The 19,503-nt window shown below is 43.9% G+C and overlaps 1 long non-coding RNA gene across 1 annotated transcript in view; it reads right to left on the bottom strand.

The window, feature by feature from the left end:
* Nucleotides 1-19,503, bottom strand: part of LOC146350576 (uncharacterized) — a 107,192-nt gene that overhangs the window by 52,235 nt on the left and 35,454 nt on the right. Inside the window, exon 2 of the long non-coding RNA XR_014789319.1 lies at nucleotides 1,701-1,918. This is a non-coding gene — a long non-coding RNA (uncharacterized LOC146350576). The remainder of the gene's footprint in view (nucleotides 1-1,700; nucleotides 1,919-19,503) is intronic.

Genomic DNA, 19,503 nt, shown 5'->3' with positions numbered 1-19,503 from the left:
GTGAAAGTTGTGAGAGGTTAAAGGAGGAAGCAAATATTAATAACAGTTTCATTTTAATGTTTGTAATCATACAAAAACACTCAGGGCCAAGGCTTCTGGTTAATGTAGGGAGCACTGCGGAAGGGCAACCAGAGAGTGGGGCTTCTGTATCTATAATGCAGGGATGCACAACCATTTCCCGGCTCTGAGTGCCACATGTGATGCTGGCTCCGGGGCCGTATGCATGCGTGGGCACACACACACACATCAGCAGTCCTTATGCAGATCTCTCTTTCTTCACTGCTAGCAGGAGCGGGGAAAGAGCAATCTGTGTGAGAGTGTCTGGGGGAGGAGTGGACCACAGACACCAGGGAAATCAGTGTGCATGCGGGGGGGTGGGATTTGGTAGAGTCAAAACACCTATAAGGGTCTGCAATAAAGGATGTGGGGGCTGCATGTGGGGGCTTGCTCTAATGGTTGTGTAGAAAAGGGAATTCCAGCATGTGTACCCCACCCAAACACTCTCTTCTAACCAACTCTTAAAGGTGCGGGACCCCTATCCCTCTTTGCCTCTGGTCACACTATGGGAAGCAAAGGTGCTGCTTTTTGTTAAGACATTTGTTGCTGGCTTGAGTTTCAACAAGAAGGGATTAGAGTTGGCATTAGAGACCTCATGAAATTCTGAAAAGATGCTCTTCCCAGAGCTAAATTAAGTACGTGTAACCTCCAGTAGCCTGAAGCAAACAAGGCCAAGACTCCTGTTCCTTTCATAGCTGAGTTTGCATTTATATGTTAGTGAGCAAAATTATGTATTTATTGCCCATTGCAAATAGCACCATCACATGGAAAGGTTAAAAAGCACAAAGATGCTGAAAATGGGAGCTATGTACTAAGTTCCTCCTCCACTCCTGCATAATATATTCAGCACTACATATTTTGAACTTCTTCTCAGAAAACCCTACTCTTTGCATAGAACAACATATTACAAAGAACACGAGGCTGCCACTGAAAACAGTAGCCCCATGTAAAATTCTTCCCTCTTCTGTAACATCCAGTACAATTTACTCCATGCCCTTCTAACACACTTGCTGTATATCATTAGTTGCTGCCAATGTGGGACACACGCATATCATAATAATGTCAGGGCTCAAGGTAAGTTTAACAAGTCAGAGTGAGCGAGCAGGGGAAGATTGGCACAGGCTACCATTTTCAGAGCAGGGGGAGATTGACACAGGGCTGCCATTTTCAGCAGTAACTCCATGAACTTTATAATGTAAAATTCCACCCAAAGTGTGGGATTTTTCTTCAAAGGAGATGAAAATGTGTTGTGCTGAAGCAGCAGTGGGTTTTTGAAAGCTGTAGAACAAAAACAGTGAAGTGTTCTATTCATAAAACCTAATTATAGATCAGACAAAAGCATTTGAATTTGCACAATATGAGGGACTCCTGTGGTTCCCTTTGACTTTGTTATCCACCGAACATTACAGGCTTTTTCCTAGCCTTACTGGTGGTATATGTCAGTGGGCAGGCTGATATTCTCTTCAAGTGACCAGGGCTTTGACAAGAGTTACTGTGACCTTAAAGAACACCCAAGTTCTCTGCAGGGCTGATGGGCTTGCCTCTCATTACCAAGGACTCTCACACAGCCACCACCATGTCATGCCATTTTGATATGCTAGTCACATCCAGCCCTCCATCCATCCAGGGATCATGTATCATACCTGTTAAGAATGCAAGTCACATCGACCAGCCGGCTGCCGCAGTGAAGTGATTTGTGCCGGAGACATGATGCAAATAACACGGAACGAAGGCCAGGAGATGCAGGATCCTGTCTGTACAATACAGATGCTGTTTGAGCTGGAACATTCCAGTTGCTCAATCCTCTTGCAGCTATGCAGTGTATTTACATGGGTTTGTAGCCTCTGGCTGAAGAATGATCCTGTGTAATACATTTTTTAAAAGCCAAGAAAGGAGGTGGTGTCAGGAAAGAAGACCAAGGACAGCAGGAGGGAATTTAATTATTAAGCAGCTTGAGTCTTTTCAGTGCCATGACACTGCTCCTTTTTTTGGAAGTGATGTGTTTGCCCCACATCATTGCTAGTGAGTGGAAACTCTTTGAACTGCCAGTTAAATTCCAACTACATGGAAACAGAGAGTACTTTGTTAAACTGATCACTCTCAAAATAAAGAGATTTCTTTAGCAGATGCTGATGTGTTTAGATGCTCTTGACTACTATGGGGCACAATCCATCAGAAAGTTTCCCACATGCAAGTCTCTCTGACATATATGGGAACTGTCTATAACCTTCAGGCCTCCAACTCTATCATCCTCAGCAGCCAAAAGCCTTCTGCTCTTTTTCTTAAGCAACTCCACCCATTCTCCCTTACCCTGAACACCACCACCCCATGCCTAGAACTCCTTCATGGAATAGTTATGCGGTGCTACTTCTCCATTCTTTCAGATGCTTCCTCAGTTCTAGGGCTGAGCCAAAAATAGGTGGGGGCATTTTGCACAAAAATATTTGCAGCCTGTGAAAAGCACCCTTCCTTTGGGGTGATTTTTCAGGCTGTGAAGAGGCTGAAAGTGGCCATTCAGAGTAAGAGCAGAAAGCTTTGCCCACACTCTGAACTAGCTCCAAAATATTGTCATATAGTTAAATCTGATTGGCTGTGTAGCATTGAAAGTCGATGACAATGTGGTTACTCAATGATCCACCAGGAAAACAAAGACAAAACAGGGGGAACAATACGGAAGCAAGCACCCCAAAGAGGCAGTGAACAGGCAACAATGAAGGTATGTGTGGTGGGAGAAGTCAATTCAGGAAATCTTTCACCCTACCAAAAGTCCTCCTTTTGTGCTGAAAATATTCATACATGAACTCAAAACCTATCTTTTCCATGAAATTTATTGCTTGAACCCTTAGGCTTAAATCCCAACTTATGTACGTGCAACTACATTTGCTCACATCCATCCCTTGCTACACTTATCCCACTTTCATTGTTGGGGAGGGGCTGTAGCTCAGTGGTAAACCACATGCTTGCATGCAGAAAGCCCCAGGTTCCATCCCTGGCACATCTAACTAAAAGGTGATGTGGAAGGCTTTAGCAGAGACCCTGGAGAGTCAGTGCAAATCAGAGTAGACCAGCCTTCTCCAACATGGTGCCCTCCAGAAGTTTTGGACTATAACTCTCATCAGCCCCAGCCAGTAAGGAATTATGGGGATTGTGGTCCAATACATCTGGAGGGCACCAGGTTGGGGAAGGCGGAAGTAGACAATACTGGGCTAGATGGACAATCTGGCTTGGAGTAAGGCAGCTTCCTATGTTCCTGGTTTATGCTGTAAGCTCCTTAAGGCAGGGACCTGTCTTTTTCTTTTCAGTTTATGTTGCTCCGCAAAGTTCTCCAAACAATATGAATGCTATATAAATAATAAGACTGACTTCTGGTGCAACACCCATTCATTTCAATGGAACATGCACATGAGAACTTCTTAGGAGATTGTGCCCAACATTATTTTCTATAGAATTCACTTTTCAGCCGCTAACCATAAGCACAGAAAATAATGACGTTCTCAACCTTATTGACAAATTGAAAGTAAATACATCACCAGGAGGACCAGATTGTATCCATCCTAGAGTTCTTAAAGAACTCAGATAAGAATTGTGTAACAAAAATATACATCGTGTCCCTAAAACCAGCCTCTGTACCAGAGGACTGGAGAATGGCCAATGTAACACCAATTTTTTAAAAGGATCCAGGAGGGATCTGGGAAATTACAAGCCAGTTAGCTTAACATCTGTTTCGGGTAAATTGGCTGAAAGCATTATTAAGGATAAAATTAGTAAGCATACAGAAGGACAAGCCCTGCTGAAAAAGAATCAACATGGCTTCTGCTAAGGTAAGTCCTGTCTCACTAATCTTTTAGAGTTCTTTGAGAGTGTCAATAAACATGTAGTCTGGGGTGATCCAATAAACACTGTTTTCCTGGATTTCCAAAAGGCTAAAGTCCCTCACCAAAGACTCCTGAGCAAACGTAGCAGTCACGGAATAAGAGGAGAGGTCCTCTTATGGATCAGTAACTGGTTAAATTTATTTATTTAGGGAGCAACCCTATGGCCACTAGACACCGTCTAGAGGGCCATAGGATATGCTGTTTTCTGGGAACCAACCTCAGAGCCTGTGCTCTGAGGTCGGTTCCCAGAAAACTGACCTCTCCCCATGTCCATGCTGCCTCAGAGGCAGTGCAGAGAAGCCCCATCCTCCGCACTCAGAAGAGGAGCACGGAGTGACTGAAAAGGGGCATTCCAGGGGGCATTCCAGTGTGGGGAGAGCAGAGCTGTGTGTACGACACATCCAGTGTGTTGTACAGCAGCCTCCTCTCCCAGTCAGCCCCCCTGCAGCTAGACAGCTGAAAACGGCTGTCTAGTGGAAAATAGCAAGGCAGGAGAGGCGGGGAGGGAATGATTCCTCCTCCCCTGTGCCTCTCCTGCCTTGCTTTGGATAGGCAGTCACCTCTGAGTTCGGAGGCAGCCGCCTAACTTAATAGGATTGCACCCTTAGTTATTTCCTTTCTATACAGCCCAATAGCTGAAGCTCTTTGGGCAGTTCACAAAAATTAAAACCACAATGTACAACATAAAACAATATAAAATATGAAAGCTTAATGAACAGAAAGCAGAGAGAAGGAATAAATGGTAAATTCTCCCGATGAAGGGATGTAAACAGTGGGGTCCCACAGGGATCTGTATTAGGACCAATGCATTTCAACTCGCACCTAAGTTATCTGGAATTTGGGGTGAGCAGTAAGGTGTCCAAGTTTGCTGAGGACACCACATTATTTAGGGTGGTCAAAACAAAAAGATATTGCAAAGAGTTCCAGAAGGATCTTTCCAAATTAGGAGAGTGGCATCAAAATGATAAATGTGATTCAATGTGCGGGCTGCTGTGAAAAAGGCAGATTCCATCTTAGGCATAATTAGAAAAGGAATCAACAATAAAACTGCCAAGATCATGCTCCCCTTATACAAATCTATGGTGCAACCACACTTGGAATACTGTGTACAGTTCCGGTCACCACACCTAAAAAGGATATTGTAGAGTTGGGAAAAGTACAGAAAAGAGCAACTAAAATGACCACAGGGCTGGAGCAACTCCCATATGAAGAACGGTTATATCATTTGGGACTGTTTGGCTTAAAAGGCGAGTGAGGGGAGATATGATAGAGGTGTACAAAATTATGCATGGTGTGGAGATAATGGATAGGGAGACATTTTTCTCCCTCTCTCTTAATACTAGAACTTGGGGTCTTCCCATGAAGCTGATTGGTGGAATATTCAGGACAGATAAAAGGATGTGCTTCACACTTCCCAGCGCATAAGCTATGGAATTCACTACCATAAGGTGTAGTGATGGCCACCAATTTGGATGGTTTTAAAAGGGGACTGTACAAATTCATGGAGAATAAAGCTATTAATGGCTACTAGTCTTGATGGCTATATGCTACTTACACCATCAGAGGCAGTATGCCTATGTATACCAGTTGCTGGGGAACATGGGCAGGAGGGTTGCACACATGTCCTGCTTGTGAGTTTCCTGTGGGCAGCTGGTTGGCCACTGTATAAACAGAATGCTTGGTCTGATCCAGCACAGCTCTCCTTATGTTCTTACGTAATTTTGGACATTCATGAATCTGCTACAAATGACAAAGATAGATGGTATTTTCTATGGATCATGATGTTAAGAAACAATTAAGAATCAGCAGGAGGAGGATCCAACTTCTTAAGTTTATCCATTTCTGCAAGAGGGATCCTTCATTTCAAACTGATGTGGGTAATAAACCTCCCCCGTATATCCCCCTCAACCAGGAATATTGAGGAAAACAACAAAAAGGATCTGAAGAATCTCAAAGACTGGCTAAGGCCCCTCCCTTTCTCAGTCAGCTGAGGGTGAAACAGTTGTGAAAACTGTCTTGATTTACATCTTCCTAGTTGTGCCACATTATTAGGCAAATGGCTTCCCAAGTGTTGGAAATGCAGCTTCTGTTGTCAGAAGCCAATTCACAAGCCACAATCAAGCAGTATCAGCTACACAGTTTCAGAAGTAGAAAAGGTGGTAAAACAACAAAAGCAGCAATGCTTACACTGGAGGAAAATCCCTACATACATTTCCACTGTTAAATAATTTGCATAATGACATCTCTCTCTCTCCCTCTCTCTCCCCCACTCCCCCCCCCCATTCTAATTTCTCCTCATTTCTTGGCAACTATATATGATCATCTCTGTGCATTCAAACAACAAAGCTCAAGAGAGAAAGGTGCATTTGCTATCAATGCTGTCGGAGAGATGGTGTAGATGACACACGCAGAACTATTCGGAGGACAAACTGCAGCAGCCTCCCCCAACCTGGTGGCCTCCAGTTGTGTTGGATTACAACAGTAATTGGTCATGCTTGCTGAGGATTGTAAAAGCTGCAGTCCAACACATCAGGCTAGAGAAGACTGAACTAAGGAGACAGTGAAATTCAATCCCTATGCCTTTGGCTGCCTGGCTATTCAGGGGCATAAGCTTTACAGAGTAATGACAAAAAGATAGGTCATTGCTCCCAAGGAACTTACCTCATAAAATTCAATACATGGAAGGCAAGAGTGGAGAGGAAGAAAACAGAGGAGAGAGAAAACAAGGGCACAATATGCATTTAGTTCAATTACACTGACTTGGACTGCAATCCTAAACACTCTGAGTAGAAAGTAAGCCCCATTGAACACAGTGGGATGAACTTCAGAGTGAACATGTATACAATTGAACTGTTAGTTTCAGTAATGATGTGGCACTTGGGCTTTACAATCCCACCGCTCACCACAAATTTGTAGTGGATCCTCTTTTAGGAAACCTGCCACTGTCACCAATGTTTTGCAATCTGCCCAGAGAATATTAGTTATTAGGTGAATTAAAAACAAAATAAATAAAATAAATCCTAAATAAAAATACCTTGTGATGAATTATATCTCACACTACTAAATGTGAGAGATAATCCCACTGATCAGTCACCAAATGTGAAGGGTTATTCTTTCGATTCCACTATTCTAACACCATGTGTGGAATATTAATACTATTTCCCCCACCATCACTATATGTGGCATATTATATTATATTATTATATTATGTCACTGCCCGTACACAAACTGTGATGTTTCCTCTTTTTATTTAAACCTATCAATATGCCACCCTGCACTGTGAATACACCGGCTTCGTATCCCTTCTCACCTGCTACCACCAACCATCTCTGGAAAAATCCCTTCTCCTGCCCCCACCTTTTTTTTACAGTAGCTGGGTTAGGCTTTAGGCATGAGATAGACAGACCAGGATATTGTTTAAAGTGAACCACATATAATACCGTTTATTTAAATGTGTTTCTATCATAAAGAACTACTTAGCATGTTGGATATTAAAATTATATTTAATTCAGTCCTTGTTTAAATGTACAGAGGTTACCATAAGATTAAAGAAGGATCTATCCCTCTGAACTAGGTAACTTCCCTAACCAATACTATTAACCAGTTTCCTTGTTTCTAACTCTTCCCCAGTGAGCACTCATAGACTTGTACAGAGGTTTTAGTTTGAAATATTTCTTCTGGTCAGAGTCAACTTGGTGAAGATTCAGCACAGAAGAAGGGTTTTCCCCCAGTTGCTGCTCCCTGAAAACCCCACATCTTCTTGAGCTCAACTGTTTAGAGCTGACTAATCTGGCTTTAGTATTTTTGAAGGAATGTTTAGATGTTTCCCTGTCCTTGCAGCTCCCCTGAGCTTCTGCCTTAGTGATTTCTCCATTGTCCTTTCTGGACATCTTCTTCTGAACAGTTCCTGCTGACAAACTCTGCTTGCTGCCATTCTGCTATCCCCTCCGAGCTTTCATAGCTTTTTCAGCTCTGGCTTCTTCTTTCCAAGTACCTTCCCTATTAATCTCTTCCAGTCTTGACTGACTCCAACTCTACTACTCAGACTAAACTCTAACAGTGCTGTACCTGGTCTTTTATACCTTTCAGCCACATTCCTCCATCTAATCAAGAGTTACACCCTGGAAGTCTGATAGTTCATTAGGCTATAATTAAAGACCAAGTGAGTGAGGATGGAATGGTCACCCTTGGACCTATCCATGCCTGATCTTTTTGATGCCCTTGTCCTGTATAAAAACAGAGGACTTCTAGTGTCTTGGACATAACTGTGCCCTCTTGGCTGATAGCTACTTCTTTGTCCACAGCAACTGTAACATAGCTGTTTCTTGCAAGCTGTCAACTAAAAGCCACAACATACATTGGCTTGAGGCAAGCTCCCAACATTTTTACCTCAAAATCTGTTTGCGTATCACATAATCTTATCTCACAGAAAACATCTATATTTATCTATTTACATAACATTCATGAATTTTTTTTTTACCTCAGGATTATCTGATTCTCCAGAAGTGAAACCTGCAACAAAATATTGCAGTGTGTCATCAACCCTTTATTGGGCTTGGGGGGGTGGGGGTTGCCCCCTGAGCATTTTATTTTAGAAGGTGTTTTTGCACTTCTGCAAACCTCAGGGTTCCTTGGAGCATGCTAATATCTCTCCCTTGTTTTTCAGTGACCCCATTTTGGCTCATTTTGTGTCAGCAGTCACCACCTGAGTTGCTGTGAGAGTCAACTGAGAAACTGTGCCAAAGATTTCAAGGGAAAAATGAATTTTGCAGAGGAATTTGAAGAAAGAGAAGCCAGCAGGATGTTCAGTGGTTTCGATGGGCAGGTTGGTGGAGGGGTGAACCCTTTCCCAAAGGTTGGGGGAAGGGAGCAACAGTCAGGTAGGGGAAAATAACATTTGGTGGGGGAATGTTCACTGTTTGATGAGGTGGCTGAGTAGTCTCTGTTTTTTGCCCTTCTTTTTATTTTAAATAAGGGCAAGCTGTTTAATTCAGCTGCCAGCTAGTTTTAAGAATGGCACGGGAAACATCACTGCATGATGACATAGCATGGTTCCCAGCAACACTGTATGGAAAACAGATGGCTGCCCCCATGGGGCTTCCTGCAAAGGTTGCAGAAATTCTCCACTCACCTTCACAGGAGGACAAAGGTCTGATCTAGGAGGGAGGACAGGCTGAGAGCAGCCCTAATTCTCCCTCCATTCCCATTAAATTGATCTCTGTGGCTTGAACTGAGAGTCTCCTGGCACTTTGCCTAGTAAGCTTCTTGCAACTATAAGCGCTCACACTCAGGCTTTCTTCACACAGAGCTTTTATCCTGCGATTGACATTACTCCCTCATGGAAGTCTGTGGGCTCTTTACATGACGCTGTGACCCTCCAAGGCATCTCCTGCACTAAATGCCCTTTGTTCCATTTTTAAATAGATCGCAGATGGGCATCTCTACACCAGCCTAAAATCCTGCGTTTAAAACGGGACTTTCTGCTTCCATTTTAAATGTAGGATCACAACGACTCCCTTTTTCACCCGCTTCTCCCCCCCCCTTTCCCCCTCCTTCTCCCCATGTCCGAATCTTCCATATGTTTCACTGGTCTAGTTCCTCTTCTTGCTACTTTTCCTCTTTTCATGGAGGGAACTCAAATGGAACACAACGGGTAATTTGATAGCTCATTATCTGCGATCTATTTAAAAACAGAACAAAGGGCATTTAGTGCAGGAGATGCCTTGGAGGCAAACTTCCATGAAGGATCAATCTCAGTTGCAGGATAAAAGCTCCATGTGAAGAAAGCTGATAATGAGCTTTCAGGAGGGGAAGGTTGAAGCTTCTTCCCACCCCCACTTTCATGTCAAAATTCCACACACACCCTGCAGGGGGCTAAAAAAAAGAAAAAATATTGCCACTAATTCCAATGAAGTCTTTTATTCTTTTCTTTTTTTTAACACCCGGGTGGAGTGGTGGAATTTCAGGCAAAAAACGGAGTGGTGGAAGCTTAAACTCTCCTCTAAGTGTCATGGTCCCAATCTGAACCAGGACTGTGTGCGCTAGCAGGAGAGTAGGGGAGAGAATCATGCATAGCTCACTTATGCATGATTAAAGGAACATTTAGTTTGGCCCCTAGTCGTTGATTCTGTTTGCCTAGAGCAGTATGCTTAGGCTGATTAGAATTGTTCCAACCTTTAATTTTATTTTCAGATGATTACCATAAATATTATCCGCCAACAAATACCAAATCTTGGTTTTTTGTTTTTACATTATTTTACAGCAGTGGACTGTGGGGGTAGCAAAAATACAGATGTAAAATGCCTGGGGGAAAGAAAATTAATTTCAACTCCAGCTATACTGGACTTTAACCCTCATGTACATGACAGTATCACACCAAATTAGGTTTCCTGTCTTGTTTGTTTCTTTAGAACAGGGGTGGGCAGACCTTAGCCTTGTGGGATCTACTTTTGTTTTACTCAAACCCTGAGGTCCACCATTCAGAGCCAGATGCAAAATAGTGGCACAGATGGACCTAACTAAGAATTAAGGTGACCCCACGCTTAGCCAAGCTCACAAATCCTATCACATAAAATTCCATTCCTGATTTTCCCAAACATTTTTTTTTAGCAACCTATCTTAGGAGAAAAAAGATATTCAGTTGTTGCTATTGTTAGAACATTGGGAGTCAGTAATCCTTGCTGATCTACTACAAATCACCCAGAGATCTACCAATAGATCTTGATCTATCTTCTGCCCACTGCTGATTCAGAAGATTTATATCCTGCTCAGCTACATACAAGTACAGGTACAAGAAACCTGTACGAGGGTCAAGAAGCAACAGTAAGAACCAGACATGGAACAACCGAGTGGTTCAAAATTGGGAAGGGAGTACGACAAGGCTGCATATTGTCACCCTGCTTATTTAACTTATATGCAGAGTACATCATGAGAAATGCTGGGTTGGATGAATCAGAGGTTGGAATTAAGATTGCTGGGAGAATTATCAACAACCTCCGATATGCAGACGATACCACCCTAATGGCAGAAAGCGAAGAGGATCTAAAGAGCCTCTTGTTGAAGGTGAAAGAGGAGAGTGCAAAAGCTGGTTTGAAACTCAACATTAAGAAAACTAAGATCATGGCATCTGGCCCCATCACTTCCTGGCATATAGAAGGGGAAGAAATGGAAGCAGTGACAGATTTTACTTTCTTGGGCTCCAAGATCACCGCAGACGGTGACTGTAGCCATGAAATTAAAAGACTCTTGCTCCTTGGGAGGAAAGCTATGGCAAACCTAGACAACATAGTAAGAAGCAGAGACATCACCTTGCCGACAAAGGTCCGTCTAATCAAAGCTATGGTTTTCCCAGTAGTAATGTATGGCTGTGAGAGCTGGACTATAAGGAAGGCTGAGCGCCGAAGAATTGATGCTTTCGAACTGTGGTGCTGGAGAAGACTCTTACGAGTCCCCTGGACTGCAAGGAGGTCAAATCAGTCCATCCTAAAGGAAATCAACCCTGAGTGCTCATTGGAAGGACAGATACTGAAGCTGAAGCTCCAATATTTTGGCCACCTAATGTGAAGAGAATACTCTCTGGAAAAGACCCTGATGTTGGGAAAGACTGAAGGCAAAAGGAGAAGGGGACGGCAGAGGATGAGATGGCTAGATAGCATCACCGATGCAATTAATATGAACTTGAGCACGCTCCGGGAGAGAGCGCAGGACAGGAAGGCCTGGCGTGCTATGGTCCATGGGGTCACGAAGAGTCGGACACGACTGAACGACTGAACAACAGCTACAAGTGCTCCCATAGCAGCTTACAGTATAGATGAAAAGCATATGCAATAAAATCACAATCATCTCAGAAGAAAATACAAAAGAATTGAGATTTAAAAGAACAGGAATATGAACAGGAATTTGGGCACATTCCCTCTGGATAAGTGTAGCTGCTGTGTTGTTTGGAGCTGCCTTGAAGTTGCGTATGCCACGTTTCTTTTTCTCTCTGTCTGTCTGCAATTTCAGTGACTGTCAACAGTAGCCACCACCTCTCAGCTCTCCATCTGGGCTTGCAGTCAGGAGCACAGCCTCCCCACTGCAAATCTGGCTCATTCAGCCAGTTAGGTACATATGGAGGAGATCCTGATCTAAGGAACCCCAGAGATTTCCATTATGTGTGCGAGTGTCAAATCTGAACAAAGCAGGTACAAAAAATCTGGGTTTTGTGGATTTCCATGCCATTTTGTTGTACACCAAGCTCAGAACATTTTGCTAAGTAAGAAAACAACCGGTGTGTCAGATAAACCTAATGTCTGGTGGCTTGGTCATCCTGCAGCCAAGACTGTGCTGAAAGCCAAGTGGTCACTGCGCAATGGGAAATGACAGCTATTTACACACGTTACATTTCTCCATGAGGCTAGAAGGCAGCCCAAAGATTCACAGCTATTTTGCTGACACAGGACACTGCAGTCTTCTGCATCTGCACTGTCTATCCACTACCACTGTGTATAACTAGAGGCACAAACTGGTCTCTTCAGGCCAACATTAAGAGCTGAGTCACTCAGGCGCATACTTCATGCGATCTCTACACCAGCCTTCCCCAACCTGGGGCACTCCAGATGTGTTGGACTACAAATGCCATCACCCCACCCTACAGGCTAAGATGATGGGAGTTGTGGTCCAACATATCTGGAGGGTGCCAGGTTGGGGGAAGTTGCTCTGCATGATGATTCACAGCTGTGAACTGCTTCCAGTAAAAAGCATTGCTTTTTAGGGGACGTGGGGTGCTGATTTATTTATTTATTTATTTATTTATTTATTTATTAATTACATTTCTATCCTGCCTTTTTTCCTAATGAAACCACCATCAGGTTATATCTACAGTACTTCTCTGGTAATCTGATCTTCGTCAATGCACCAAAAACTTTCTATCTTGATATCTCTCATTTCACTTCCGTTTCAAAATCTATCCTCCATTCTGAGCAAAGCAAGAGATACCACGGCATTGACATGTTTGCTATTCAGCCTAGCATAAGTACTCAAGCCACCTAACCTGGATTAGCTAAAAATGTGTGGCCCGCGGAACAGACCGGTGTCTGAAACATTCCCCCATTCAAACATCCCCACCACCATCAAGAGAAGCAGCTCCTTTGGTGGTGGGGGGGGGGTGTTTGAATGGAGCCAGTGGGTTGAGATTAGTGAAGGTTTCAAACATTACCTGAGCACAGCCCAAAGGACAAATCCAGGTAATTTGTATAGCTTGCCTCACTGTGACACAAGCATTACATCCTCAAACGTTCTTCTGTAGCTTGGGTTAACATGCAAACCAGAGAGAAATGTAGGCCTCTGCCTGCCTGCCACCCACCCACACCCCTAAAAGCCTATTCCCCACCCCTTTACCTTTTCCTACAGGCCTGGCATTGCAGGAAGGGAGGCGGGCCTCTTTCTCTCCATCCTCTGTCTAATGCAGGAGTGTTGAAAATCTTTCAGCCAGAGGGCCACATTCCATTTTGGAGATGCTCTCGCGGCCTCATTCCAGGGGTGGGTGGGGCTGGGGGCAAAAGGGGCCAGATCCAAAATACAAAAAATGCCAGCCTCTTTTAGCACTGTTTCCAACCCTGGAGGGGCTTTCCAAGTCATCCCATGGTCCCTGGGGTGCTCTCCCAGGGACCGTAGGGTTGCTGTCTTAGGTGCCTGCTATATATTAAAGTTAATGTTTCGTTTGATCCTGCATAGGGCAGAGGGCTGTTGGATGCCCATGTGGGGACTGGGAAAGTTCATAACCTGCTGCGCTCTGAATGACAACATCAGGGTGCCACAGGGTCTGAAATAGGCACAGAGTCGGTTTCAAAGAATGGAGGCATTTTCCAAGTTTGGTGGAAACATTTTACAGCCCAGTTTGAGCCTGGCTAAGCAGAGTTAGTACATCACTAGTTGATATGAGAGTGTAGACCAGCCTTCCCTAGGCTGGTGCCCTACAGCATAGCTAGCTGGGGGATTGTGGGACTTCTGGCGGGCACCAGGCTGGGGAAGGCTGGTGCAGCCCCTTCAGACACAACCTGGGACACTTCAAAAAGTGAGCTCCTCAGTGGGAGAGAGCCTAGGTGTGTGCACGTTACACACATATGGACTCTGTTCACAAAGGAAAGATGAATGTGTGGAGGTCAGGGGTTATAACAGCGGGCATTAGGCAATCCCCTCTTCTATTTATTCTTTGTATGTGCTTCCAGATTGTGTGAAACAGGAGGATATGCTCCTTGTATGGGCTTTTCTACAAGAGGCTTTTAATTCACACCTTTATCAAGGCTTCTGCTTTCAGATTCTTTGTAGAATTAAGATCAGCTCCTTTACATGTGTCTTTTTTCCCAGGGTTTTTCTTTCTCTGCCTTTCTATAAATTTCATTACACAACCACTAGATGGCGCTGTGGTATAATGGAATTACACAATTACACAAGAGTCTCATTCTGCCATTTCTAAATAATATACTTTCCTGGATTAAAAAAAAAAAAACACAAGGGAAAAGGCTGCAAAGAGAGGGAGAGGCCCTGAAGGATGACATTGTGTAAAAGACCCACAAACTACCATGAATGAACAATCACGAGTGAACAATAAAAGCCTCATGTAGAAAGGCTTTATGACTTTGCTTGTATTTTGGGAACAGTGAAGCACATTGGAGAGCAGATGATGAATTCAAGATCAAACCCATAGTCTCTCACATATTTAATATTTCCATGTGTTTCTTGTTACTGAACTAATCCCAAACTCCACTATTGTTTTGCCCCAGAACCTTTGCAAGACTTTGACATTTCAAAGAAGTGAACTGACTTGCTGCTGCAAGCACATTTTCAGAAAGTAAATGTAGTGAAAAACTAAGGCGCCAATGCAACTGTTAGCTGCTCCATGAGGCATGACATCAGAGACCTGCTCATACTGTTTGATCCTCCAGTGTGTGTCTAGCTAATGGTCATGGCATTAAATATCACACAATTGTCACATTCACATGGACAAGAGCAGGATGAAACTCCACTGAGTAGAAGTTCCTGCAGAACTCAACTTCTCCTTATAATTGACTCTGTGGAAGGCAATATGTCTTCTCTGGTAGATGCTGAGAGGATTACTCCAACCCCATCCAAGCTTTGCTCAGCATCAGTGGGGCTCTCTGGGGCACATCATGCTCAAACATATCAGGCACTCATCATTCACTTAAATAAAATAAGTACAATAATAATTTTTAATACCACTGTTCAAAGTGAAGCCTTCTCAAGGCAGTTTACAAAGTGAAAAGCATAAAACCATAGAAATATAAATACAATTAACTAAAACAGTATAAACCTTTCATTGCAATACAAAACAATAAAATTAAAATATCAGCAATAGTTAAAACTACAGCTTATAAAATGTAGACCAGCATTAATGTTCACTTAAAAGTGGACTGAAACATCCAGGTGTTGAAGGCTATCAATGGCTACTGGTCTTGATGGCTATGTGCTACCTCCAGTACCAGAGGCAGGGAGCTTATGTACACCAGTTGCTGGGGTTGGAAAGGCAGGCGAGTTACTTTAGTTACCTAGGTTACAGCCAGGTGAAAGACACACCCCTGGGAACACCCAATCATACCGAATTTAAAGCAGAGGGATGGGCACACAACAGCTGAACTGCAGGAGAACCAAATTAAAGAAAAACAACAAAGTAAAAGTACTCTGCAAAAATGTGGCTTCCTCACAGGTTTGGGGCACATGATGCCACGACATCATGTGCCCCAAAGGACCTCCAAACTGTCCCAATCCACAGCAAATCACCCATGAAGACAGGCCCTTTGTCTCTTGTGTGCGTCAGCCTGATGGACCGTACTGGTGGGACCTGGGACAGGACTGCCAGGGCTGATCTTAGAGCTCAGGCAGGTTCATACACACACACGCACACACACCCCACACACTTTCTGAATCAGCTCTAGAACTGCTGAGCATGGGGTAGTGAGAAGTGCGTTGCTTGTCACCAGTGGGATCACAAGCAATATCCCACAGTCTCCCATGACACTTGCAAAAAACAATGCTACATGCTTCAGCAGTTCTGGCTGGGCTACTAAGGAGTGTGTTTTGGGTTTCAGAAGGCATGGGGAGCTTTAAATACCAGGAAAAAATTATTTCTGATGGTCATGAAGCAGAAAAATATGTATGTGGATCTTGTGCACCTACAAGAAAATGAGAGTACGTTCACATGTCTGAACCTGGATTATATTTGTAAAAGCCCTAAATAATTGAGTAAACCCTCAACCTCAGCTGAATCTACACACAGCAGTTATAACATTATCATACCATTATCATAACTATTGGTATACATGGCACCAATGGGCACCAATAGTTATGATAACAGTATAACTACTATGTGTACATTCGGCCCTCATTCACACAAACAACAGTTCAGTTGGTAAAATTGCTCCTGGGCTGTACCATGCAGCATGACTGAATGCTCCTTCATATACCCCTCCAACCCAGCATGAAATAAAACTAGATATCAGGGAGAAGAGTTCTAGCCTTAGCCTTTTCTGTGATATGCTAGTTTTGTATGTGCAAGAATTAGGGCACAATCCTATCCAGATAGGTGGCCGCCTCTGAACTTGGAGGTGACCACCTATCCAAAGCAGGGCAGGAGAAGCACGGAGGGGATCGTTCACTCCGCACTTCTCCTGTCCTGCATTTTTGGCTAGGCAGCCAGTTGCAGCTGTCTGGCCGCGGGAGGGCAGAGTGGAGGAGGGGGCTGCTGTATGACACGTTGGATGTGCCGTACAGGCATTTCCACCCTCCCCACCCTGGAACGCCCCTAGAATGCCCCTTTTCAGCCACTCCGCACTCCTCTTACGATTGAGGAGGATGGGACTGTTCTGTGCTGTCTCAGAGGCAGCGCAGAAGTGGGGGGAGGTCGGTTCTCTGGGAACTGACCTCGGAGGGTGGGCTCTGAGGTTGGTTCCCGGAAAACAGCATATCCTATGGCCATCTAGCCCACTAGGCCATAAGATTGCTCCCTTACTTGTTTTTATGGGGAAGCATTCATCCATACAATTCCCCAACTGCTGTGGTTCAAAATGGTACAGTCCAGGAACTCATTTGCTATCCTATCTGCTGTCTGTGTAAACCAGGTCTTTGAGATTCCATCACCAGGGAAACATTTTACAAGGTTCTAAACAAATCACAAAGGTCTAAGACAATAAGGCTCTCTCTGGTAATGAATACCCAAAATCCAGGAGAGATGCAACAGAAGCATGTAAAGGATTCCTGTACACTGCCGAAATGTTGTATTTTCTCATTGCATGGGGGAAAAAACCCTGCTAGACACAAACAAGGCTCATTGCCAGCGAGATAGCATGCAGACACCTCGATCCTCAGCTGCTGGAAAGCTTAATCACGGGAGAAATGTGGTCTGTGTTTGTGTGTGCGCAAGCTTGGCATGAACAAGAGATCAGAATCAGGCCTTCCAGTGCAATCCTTTTAGCAAGAAACCCCTTTCCCCCAAAAGGGCAACCGTTTTATTTTTAATGCTGTCATTTTCATTAAGCAAAGTCTGTGCTCTTTCCTAAAGATGTTTTGCTCTTGCTTCCCCACAGTGGATTCTATTCTGTGTGAAGAACATCCTCAGAGAACATTTGCAGTTATATTGATAGGGCTTGGAAAAACCAAGGGGGGAAGGTGTTCATGTTAATCTGAAAGAGGGAAGGGGGCAAGGGAAATATTCTTTCCTTTCATTTAAAGGAGCCGTTTCCTAGCTTGGCACCAATTTCTTATGTACATTATTCAGCTGCCTTCTTATGTTGTCTAAGAGCTGTTTTTTACTGGTTCTGCTAACAGCTTGTTTCTGGCAACAAGGGACTGTGAATGGAAGATGCACTGTGTATGCTTTGCTTCAACATTGCCTTAAACCTGAGGAACTTTATATGAGGTTTTTGGATTTGTTTGTGCATATAAATGCTCTGTCTTTATTTAGGTTAACAAAGGGTTTTCTAAATATTGCCTGTTGTTGCTAAGATGCAGGTCCTTCGAATTCAATTTTTGAAAAGACAAAGATCCTTGAACATCTGGTTATCTTCCATAGCTGCCTCCAGTGACCATGAAAATGAGATAAATAAATTTGGAAAGGGAGGGGCTAGCATCCTAACCGCATACTATTCCCTTTTTCTTTCCATTATTTTAAACAATTTCCTTGCCTTTTTAATGTTTGTGGATCTACAAAAATAGTCTGGTTATATTGTCTTATGAAGCTTCATAGGAATCCATTGCTTTAAAGCACTCGTACAGTGTTGAAACTGGACCATTGCTTTGGTTTGTACGATATGAAGGGAAACATTATTCCACCATCATCCCTGATTGTGTGTAGACCCCATCTCTTTTTCTCATAGAAATGAATTGAGATGGTTCTTTCCATTAAGATCTATGGAAGGAGAAGGAAGGGGGAGAAATACTGGAAAAGAAAAGCACATTTGCCCCCAGCACTCAATTCAGTTGCCCCAGGGAGTGGGTCGGGGGAAGGTATACATCCCCTCTCAATGTTTCTCCTTAGGTCTTCCACTGATTTCTGTAAGGCTTGCAATCTGGAGCACCATTGAGGGAGAAGCACATACACTCCTCCCACATACTGCAAACCCAGTTGCCCCAGGGTATGGGATGGAGAGAAAGTGTGTGCCCCCACCACAAAAGACTTTTCATTGGACCCTATGTTGGAGACCCTGGATTGTATCCCATCTAAATCTAACTTAAGTCCCATTCAGTGGGTATACTCTAAGTAGGATATGAATAGGAGCCAACAATGTGATGTGGCTGCAAAAAAGGCAAATGCTATTTTGGGCTGCATTCATAGAAGTATAGCTTCCAAATCCCAGGAAGTACTAGTTCCCCTCTACTCAGCACTGGTTAGGCCTCATCTGGAGTACTGTGTCCAGTTCTGGGCACCACACTTTAAGAAGGATGCAGACAAACTGGAGAGGGTTCAGAGGAGGGCAACGAAGATGATCATGGGACTGGAAACAAAGCCCTATGAGGAGAGACTGAAAGAACCGGGCATGTTTAGCCTTGAGAAGAGAAGACTGAGGGGAAATACGATAGCACTCTTCAAATACTTGAAAGGTTGTCACAGAGAGGAAGGCCAGGATCTCTTCTCGATCATCCCAGAGTGCAGGACACGGAATAATGGGCTCAAGTTATAGGAAGCCAGATTCCAGCTGAACATCAGGAAAAACCTCCTGACTGTTAGAGCAATACAACAATGGAACCAATGACCTAAGGAGATGGTGGGCTCTCCCACACTGGAGGCGTTCAAGACGAGGCTGGACAGCCATCTGTCAGGGATGCTCTGACTTGGATTCCTGCACTGAGCAGGGGGTTGGACTCGATGGCCTTGTAGGCCCCTTCCAACCCTACTATTCTATGATTCTATGACTAACATTGGATATAACCCCCTGGCTGAGGCTAGCACAGATGCATGTGCTACAGAGCTATTAGGAGGTTTAGGAGAGGCTCTTGAGATTTTTTACTCCCTAACATGTTCTTCAAACAGGTTCTGGGTTTTAACCTGTTTAGCTCTGAACCGTGGGTACAGGGCCTA

Source organism: Heloderma suspectum, chromosome 3, assembly GCF_057233095.1.
Source record: "Heloderma suspectum isolate Gila_16-S chromosome 3, 16-S_ref, whole genome shotgun sequence".
NCBI lineage: Eukaryota > Metazoa > Chordata > Lepidosauria > Squamata > Helodermatidae > Heloderma > Heloderma suspectum.
This window is presented reverse-complemented; position numbering and strand designations above follow the sequence as displayed.